The 7,935-nt window shown below is 48.8% G+C and overlaps 1 protein-coding gene across 1 annotated transcript in view; it reads right to left on the minus strand.

Moving 5' to 3' along the window:
- CARHSP1 (calcium regulated heat stable protein 1) overlaps positions 1 to 6,227 on the minus strand; it is a 59,726-nt gene extending 53,499 nt beyond the window's left edge. Inside the window, exon 1 of the mRNA XM_006277135.4 lies at positions 6,109 to 6,227. The gene's annotated coding sequence lies outside the window, so the exon portion shown is untranslated. The remainder of the gene's footprint in view (positions 1 to 6,108) is intronic.
- Between the last annotated feature and the right edge of the window lie 1,708 nt (positions 6,228 to 7,935).

The raw sequence follows: 7,935 nt of genomic DNA on the forward strand, positions 1-7,935 counted from the left end.
CCCCAGGCTCAAATTGACTCCGAGAGGCTCCGAGATCTACCCCTGGATCAAGATCCACTGGTTGGTGACTACTGATCTACATCTTAATTCATCCCAATGAGGAAGGAAATGCACAAAAGCCCTACACAACTTCCTTGATCCCTAAAAGCAGGAGTTAATAGTGAACTATAAGGGAAGAAAACAATTGGGTTTGTATCTTTTTTGTCTTATGATTTAGAAAAAAGACTAGAAAAATCTCCCCATCTTCACTACCACCATCTCTCCTTCTGTCCTCTCCGTTCCTTTCTTCCATTAGACAGTTAAGTCATCTTCTCTAGTTTTTCCCCCCAGGAAGATTCAATGGACAAATGAAAATAAGTACAGTTCTGCCATAAGTAAAAACATCTGCAGCATCAGAGAAACCATTCAAGTAAAAACTGATCATCTGAGAAGGGAAGGGATTTTAATTCAGGCTATTTAAATCCTGCCTCTTCACCAGGAATCTAGGTTTTCCATTTGCCACAGAAAAAACACAGATTTTCTCCTTTAATAGAGAGAATGGAGTGGGACTTCTGGGGGCAGCTCATCCAGGGGGCAGTGGGGAGGCTGGCTCCCTGCCATTGCGTGCACTCCCATGTACAGGTTGGGGCACCAGAGGCAACACATTGGGGGGAGCATGGAGAGACACGTGCCCCTCCAGATTTGTGCGTGGGATGGGAGAGGATGTGGGCTGCACACTGTGGGTCTCTGAGCTCCCTTCCCTGCTGCCCTCCCGCCCAAGGCCTCCATGAGCCAGTGGGTAGAAGCCAGAGCAAGAGGACAGAGTGGGGCAGGGAGGCTCAGTGCTGCCAGCACTGCCTGCACGGAGAGCCCTGCACCAGCTATGGCACGGTGAGGCGCCCCCCTGCCTACCCAGCAGTTGCAAGGGCAGCATAGAGTTTCGCACCCCCTGCTGCAAGTCAGGAGTGAGGGCACCAGCAAGGCTGGGAAGTTGGAGAGCTATAGATTGAGCGGGGCACTGGCAGGGCCAGGGGGCTGCGGACTTGGCAGTGAGGAGTACTGTTAGGTCCAAGGGACTATGAGTTGGGAGTGAGGGTCACCAGCAGAGACAGGGGGCTGTGGCTTGGGAGCAAGGGGAAACAGCATGGGCAGGGACAGGACACTGGCACATCAGGGCTGCTCAGTGTCACAAAGGAGCAGGGTACACAGCCACATCTGGATTCGTATCCTGGTGAGCAAAGGGGGCAGGGGGAGTTCTTATTTTCCAGTATAAAAAAAAAAAAAATCAAACTAAAATATATAGGTATTTAGAATTAATATTATTATAATGATTGGGGCACTGGTAGGCTTTCAAACTGCTTTAAAATTGTAAATATAGAAATAAAACGTTGTATTCAACTGATACCTACATATATTAGTGGTGTTTCATTTTAACTGTGGAAAAACACAGATTTTGGGGTTTTTAGTCAGAGAATTTGGGATTTTTAAATAGAGAAAACCAGGATCCCTGCTCTTCAATTAGGTTCTAAGTCTAAGAAAGCACCACCAACTGACAAGCCCTGTGGTACAACTTGAGAAAACTAAGTTTGACTTGCCCTGTATTTTGAGGCTTAGAGGGCAGGGGGAACAAACATTATTTTTCAGGTATGACAAAAACAGAATGAAAGAGAGAGAGAAAAAAAGCATAAACTCCCTCCTCAACATTGCAGGTCAAAGTGACTCTTCTTTGGGATATAGGCAGACAAGGTTCTTTGGGTGAATTTGATATCAGATTCACCCAAAAAACCGTGTCTGCCTATGTCCTTAGACCAACACAGCTACAACCTACACCCCCTGCCTCCTTTGGGATAAATTTTACTTTTACGCCATTGTTTCCTAATGTGTAAGCTTTCACGCTATTGAGCCAAACAAAAGAATAGGCAAGGCTTTCATTTAAAGTGAACTTTCATGTGCTTGCTTATAGGAAGTTACATCAAAACTGTACTCCAGAAGCACATAATACAAGTCCTTGATGAAAGCAGAGACTATGGTGTCCAAAGCCGAGATGATGCAGTGGGGGTTATTGTTATAAAAACAGAGAGACCTCAACAGAAATGTGTTTATGCAGCACAATGTGTACAACAGCTGTATTTGGATAAACAGCAGAGGGTGAAGGTCGTCTCTTGCATCACTTAACATTATTTTTGGTAAAATAAATCATATGAAGCACCACAAATCTGCACAGGAAATTAGGAAACTGAAAAAGGGTATCAAGAGAAAAATTACAAATCTGTTACCCAGCTAACAGAGGTCAACTCAGAAAAACAGAATTACAGATGAGAAGAAACAGATTCAAGCATCAACTCCAGGTAGGGCCATCCCGGGGCGGGGGTGCAAATCGAGGCAACCGCCCCAGGTCCTGCGCTTTGGGGGGCCTCGCAGAGCTGGGTGGAGCAGCGCAGCGACTCTGTGCTGCCACTGGTTTCACATCCGGCTGCTTGCCCCCCACCAAATCCACTGCTGAATCCAATGTGTCTGGCCACTTGCCACCCCCCCAGAATCTGCCACCGGCTTCCTTGCGTCCTGGGGCAGGGCCCCCACACACGCTGATTTGCTCTGGGCCCCGCACCCTGCTCAGATCATCTCTGACTCCAGGTCTGAATTATCCTCTGGTGCCCTCACGAAACAATCCTACCAGACAGTGCTAAAAAAAAAAAAAATGTTGTTGAGGGCTCAGAAGAAATGGAAATTACTGGTTTATGGTGAAGAACCACTATTAGACAGAGGTAGGAAAGAAAACAACTCCTCTCTGGACCTTTCTCAGGAAGCTGCCTTTACCCTGCAGTGAAACAGCAGAGGCAGCAGTTACTTGGATGACTGCACGCTATTTTTCATTCTATATGTACCAGTGCAGGCTGGGAGTCACGAATCACAGAAATCCAAATTGCTACCATGCACTCTCAATTTATGTGCGGGGTATTTGATCTGTCCCTTTATTCTACAAAACAGACAATGGTGAACTCAAAACAAAACCTTGGAGAAGAACAGACATGGCACTTTGTTTCCTTTTCTTAAAATAAATTTAGCAACTTCCTGAACTGTTGGGTACCTAATATATCTGATTTAATCTGCACTGTTATGCTGCCTAGTACCTACTTATTGACTCAGTAACTGCTTCGGACCAAAAAAGGAAGATGGCCAATGTTTTCCTACTCTTCAGTAGTAGACGAAAAACTGACTAGCTCTGGGCCTTTTCAAAATTAGTTCCTTTAAGAAATTTCAAGCAGGAATCTGGATTAATCCTCAATGTTTCGTTATTGAAATCCAAAAATCTACAACATCCAGATATACAAACCCACACACACATTTAGATCTTGATAAAGATTATTATTTCTCCAGAATGATAAAAATGGCTTTCATCACTTTCCTTCAGTGGGTATTCTGAACATCAGGAAGAACTTCTGACGATACTTACTTTTTATTTATTGATAGTACCTGAAAGATACCTAAGCTATTTAATTCATAGTTATAACCCTGCAAATCATCCTGTTTCATTTACCTCTGTGTGTGATGATGTTTATACTGTTAAATGTTGTATGCTACCACAGCCCCTGGCCAGCAATACACACTCATGCTTCAGTGCTCATTTGACAAACATATTCAGTTTGTTTTAAACTTTTAGTGTTCACTGTTTGCTTTAAATTCTTCAAACAGAAGTAAAGATAAGCTGGGCATGTGAGGCACTCAAAACACCCTACAAGAACCCATAGTGTATGGTGGGGAAAGAAGATAAATGACACTACTTACCACCATTTGCACATTAGGTATGTGGATTAACGATATTCAAATCGAGAAAGGGTAAGAAGAAAAGAAACCAACTAAAAACCCAATCCTACAGATTCAGATCCTGACGAATGCACAGAAAACACTGATGTTAATAGGCTCCCAGAAGTACAAGGATGTGCTTGCAAGATTGGGACTAAATGCTTTTACACGCTGTATACAGCATGGGAAATTATTTACAACATATATAGGGAGAACATTATTCCTAAACTTTCCTTGCTGTGCAGATGAATTTGCACACACACACATACAAACACTTCATATATACACTAAGATATTTTTTGAAAGATTCCCTATTATTGTAAGATCACACTGATTATATTGTCCCAGAGGAAGTTTAATTAACAGTGTTAAAATAGTTCCTCATATGCTGTTAATACCCAGGGCACCCGCACGAGGATCTACGCTTAAAAACAGACCTGTAGTGAGCTACCCCTCATAATTCTAATATTATAAAAACCTAAGACTGTCTGTCCATAACACTTTATTTGCACTCTGACTGGCTGACAAACAGCCAATCAGAGTGCAAACAAGCGTTCAAACACGAACTGGCGGCCGGTGGAGCACCACCATGGTGGGGGGGATGGGAGTGCGAGGCCAGCAGTGCTGCTCCTTGCAGGTGGCGATGATGGAGCTGGCCTCACCCCCCCTGTACTCCTTATGCCACAGGGTGGGGCAAGGCCACCAGCACTGGCCTCAGCCTGCCCCTCGCCTCCTCCTTTCCGTGGTTGCCGCCTGCAGGACCCGACATGGGACAACATGATGGTGGTGGGGGGAATAGGTGGTGAGCCACGGCAGTGGGGGGAGGGGAGGAGCGGGCCCAGGCCCAACATGGGGGAGGACCAGGCCCAAGAGGGGGAGATGCCAGCCCACCGTGGCAGTGGGGTGGGGAACGGTGGACACAGCCTGATGTGGCTGCCACTGCAGCTGGGGGGGGCGGGGCCGGACCCCAAGCAGCAGGAGGAAAAGGAAGAGCAGGCCTGGATGCGGGGGCAGGGCACAGGGCTCCATCCCCACCCGTTCCCCCCGCCCCATTGTTCCTGATGGGCGATTGGCTAGTGATAGTAATAAAAAGCTGGAGGAAGAGAAATCGACACTTGTCAATGGACCAGTTTAAGAATCAGAACATTTCAGCTCAAGAACAGTTACAAAAAAAAAAAAAAAAAAAATCAAGAGCACCATTTCAAACAGCCTTGATTTAAACACTGCTGTTCACAGTTCATTCTGCTTCCAGAAGATGAAAATTGGCACCAAATGAAGTTCTGGAAACAATTTTCCTTAGCAATAGTCCCATAAACTCCAGCAAAAACACTGCTGGAAAAGAACAAATTGACACCTCCTCCCTACAGTATTCGCAATCCAAGTTTTTGAAGCACCAGCACTCAACATGGAGTGTTCTTGCCACAAAGAAAGAGATGATGAATTTGAATGAACAGGAAAAGGTGAACAGTAAATGAGATTTGATTTCTTTCATCTTTTAATGATCTGTGGACTTAAGTGAAAGACACTTTTTTCCCTTTCAGTTTTAACCAGCACCATCTCTGTAAGAAGCGTAGCAGAATCTGAACTTCCCTTGTCTATCCCCTGTAGCCTAGCGCAGCCTAGCACACTGCAAAAGTTTTCATCCCCTCCTAGTTTAAAGCGCTTGCGTTCTGGGCTCTCACTTCTAACAGGTCACTTTTGCTTATCTGTGCAGGTCACCAATCGCTTTTGTTTGCCATAACTGCATATCTCAAGTTTGCAGGCGAAAGAGCGTGAGCTCCCGGGCTGGAACCGAGCTGCCTCCTGCTAGCCGGATCCGCTGCCATCAGACATGACGACAAACCTCCGCATGATTCACCTTTATGCAAGCAACCCAAGGCCCAAAGGTACTTGAAGTCCTTCAAAGTCCCAAGTATGTTCATTACTGCCACTACAGAGCTGCTGTAGCACCTTCACACAGACGGAAACGAAAGGAGCCGTTCAGCCTGACTGCCCCTGTGCCACACGAACAAGTCTTTATGAAGCGGAGGGAGGAAAAAAGAAAAAGCCATTTCCCCGACTCCGCTCCTCGATGAACCCGCCGCCGCCCCGCTCCGATCCCCATGGGGCGGCGAGAGGCGCCCCAGCACCGCTCGCCCCGGCGGGGCAGGCTGCGGCTCCCGGCCCCGCCCGCCCGCCCGGGGCAGAAAGAACGAGCGCTTCTCTCCTCCTCAGCTGCCCCATTGTCCGCCAGCGCCGGGCATGTCTCCCGCCCACCCGCCCCGGACGCGGGCTTTGTCCGCAACCGGCGCCTCCGCCGGCCCGGCCCGGCCCGGCCCCACTCACCGCCGCCAAACTTCCCCCGCTCTTCACAGCTGCTCCGGCTCCGCCGCCGTCGGGATCCACAGCTACTGCGCGCTGAGGCGGAGCGGCGCGGGGCGGAGCAGGGGGCCGGGCCGGGCCGGGCCGGGCCGCGCAGCGCACCCAGGGCAGGGCAGGGCAGGGCGAGGGATCCCGCCTCCTCCTCCTCACCGCGGCGGGCGGGGGTCCGGGCCGCCCCGCTCGGCCCCGGGCTCCAGCGGCGGAGCCCGAGGAGCAGCCACAAGTTGTCCCGGGCGGGCGGGCGCGGCGCGGCGCGGCCCGAGGTGGTGCCCGGCTGGGCTCGTCCTCCGCCGCGGGCCGGAGCCGGGCAGAGGGGGCTGAACCCGACTCCTTGTTCCTGGTTCCCTTCGCAGAGCTCATCCCTACGCAGTTAAAGGTTGTTAATCATGAATTACACGAGCTTAAAAGGTCAGGATTTCACCCAACCTGTATATTTACTAATGGAAATGCAAAATAATGCCACGGATTAAGTACGTCGCCCTGAGAAAAGACCTGGCATGATGGGGCTGTGGCCCCATACCGCACATCCCTGCAATCAGGGACTCTCCTGGGCAGGCCCCCGCCCAACCTGATGCTCAGGCTTTGCATGCCAGGCTGCCTCCTGCCCGGTCCCCAGGCCTAAAGACTGGCTTTGAAAAAGGAATAAGGAACCAGCTTCAGCCTCAGGGAGAGGTACAGCCATGATATAAAGAAAACAAGGGAAATCTAATGGAAGTCTCTGGAAACACTTCTTAAAGGTGGACAAAGTGGCTGAAATGCATCAGAGAGCAACCCAGCTGCTCTCCTTCCTTCCTTTCCCCAGGATCCTGAACTCAGTCATCTCATGGTTGCAGCTGTCCAAGTCACCATCCACTTCCACATTCCCCATCTATTCTTCCCATGAGCACAGCCCATGGCTGGCCACTTAAGCACTTTTACCAGGAAGTTGTCCCCAATGCTTTCCAAAAACGTCCTGGATTGCCTGTGCACTGCTGTATTGCTCTCCCAGCACGTCAGGATGATTGAAATCCCCCATGAGAACCAGGTCCTGTGATTGGGAAACTTAATGGGGAACCTCTGCTTACTGTTTGAAGAAAGCCTCATCCAGCACATCCTCCTGGTCTGGTGGTCTATAGCAGCCCCCTTGGTCACAAGCTTCTAGCTTCCACCTTCCTCAGAGTCCATGTCCTCTCCTTTCTTTAGCACTGCCTATCTATCCTTTTTGAGAATACATGGAGGTTGAGTGAGGTCCCAGATACTGGAAACAGGTAAATATAGTGCCAGTCTTCAAGAAAGGGAAGAAGGAAGAGCTGGAGATTACAGACCAGTGAGCCTGACCTGGATGCTTGGATAGATCATGGAGTGTGTCTTCAAGGACTCTATTGTGAAACATCTAGAAGAGAACAAGTGGATCAGGAACAGCCAGCATGGATTTACCAAGAGCAAGTCATGCCTGACCAACCATGTATAATAAGGTGACAGGCTCTGTGGATGCAGGAAGAGCAGTGGACGTGATATGCCTTGACTTAGCAAGACCACAACATTCTCATTAAAAAGCTAAGGAAATAACAGAGTAGGCAAAACCACAGTAATGCAGCTACAATGCTCCATGAGTAGTCATTGATGGCTCTAGTTGGGAGGAGGTATTAAGTGGAGTTCCCCTGGGGTTTGTCCTGAATGCAGCGTGATTCAACATCTTCATTAATGATCTGAATGATGGGATTAAGTGCATGTCTAGCAATTTTGTGGATGACACCAGTTGGGTAAAGTTGCAGACACTCTAGGGGCAGGGCTAGGATCCAGAATGACCTG

Source organism: Alligator mississippiensis, chromosome 13, assembly GCF_030867095.1.
Source record: "Alligator mississippiensis isolate rAllMis1 chromosome 13, rAllMis1, whole genome shotgun sequence".
NCBI lineage: Eukaryota > Metazoa > Chordata > Crocodylia > Alligatoridae > Alligator > Alligator mississippiensis.